The sequence below is a fragment of the Solanum pennellii genome, chromosome 4, assembly GCF_001406875.1.
Source record: "Solanum pennellii chromosome 4, SPENNV200".
NCBI classification, from domain to species: Eukaryota; Viridiplantae; Streptophyta; class Magnoliopsida; order Solanales; family Solanaceae; genus Solanum; species Solanum pennellii.
This window is the reverse complement of record NC_028640.1, coordinates 68,745,983-68,746,636: the sequence shown is the minus strand read 5'-3', so window position 1 is coordinate 68,746,636 and position 654 is coordinate 68,745,983.

The window sequence follows — 654 nt, the reverse complement described above, 5'->3', positions numbered from 1 at the left end:
TCGATTGACTACAGGGTCCATAATGACAAGTGATCAGCACGAACTTTTCACTAAGTTCTTAAAGTTAAAACCTCCAGTATTTAAGGGTGCTGAATCTGAAGATGCCTATGATTTTCTGGTTGATTGTCATGAGTTGTTGTATAAGATGGACATAGTAGAACGATTCAAGGTAGAGTTTGTGACCTACCAGTTTCAGGGGGGTGCCAAAAGGTGGTGGCGGTCGCATGTTGAGTGTCAACCAGCACAGGCACCACCTATGAATTGGGCATCATTCTCTAGCTTATTCATGGAGAAGTATATACCCCGAACTTTGAGGGATAGGAGGAGAGATGAATTCCTGAGCCTAGAGCAAGGAAGGATGTCTGTTGCTGCTTATGAGGCTAAATTTCGTGCACTATCTAGGTATGCCACTCAGCTTTGTTTCAGTCCACAAGAGCGGATTCGCCGTTTTGTGAAGGGATTGAGGTCAGATTTGCGGATCCCAGCCTTACAGGTAGCTGCTGCAGCCAAATCCTTTCAGGAAGTGGTTGATTTTGTGATAGAAGTAGAGGGGGTGAAGCCAGACGACTTCACCAAGGTGTTTACATCTAAAAAGTTCCGTAAGGGGGGTGAGTTTAGAGGTTCTTACTCCAGAGGGCAGAGTTCAGGAGGTTA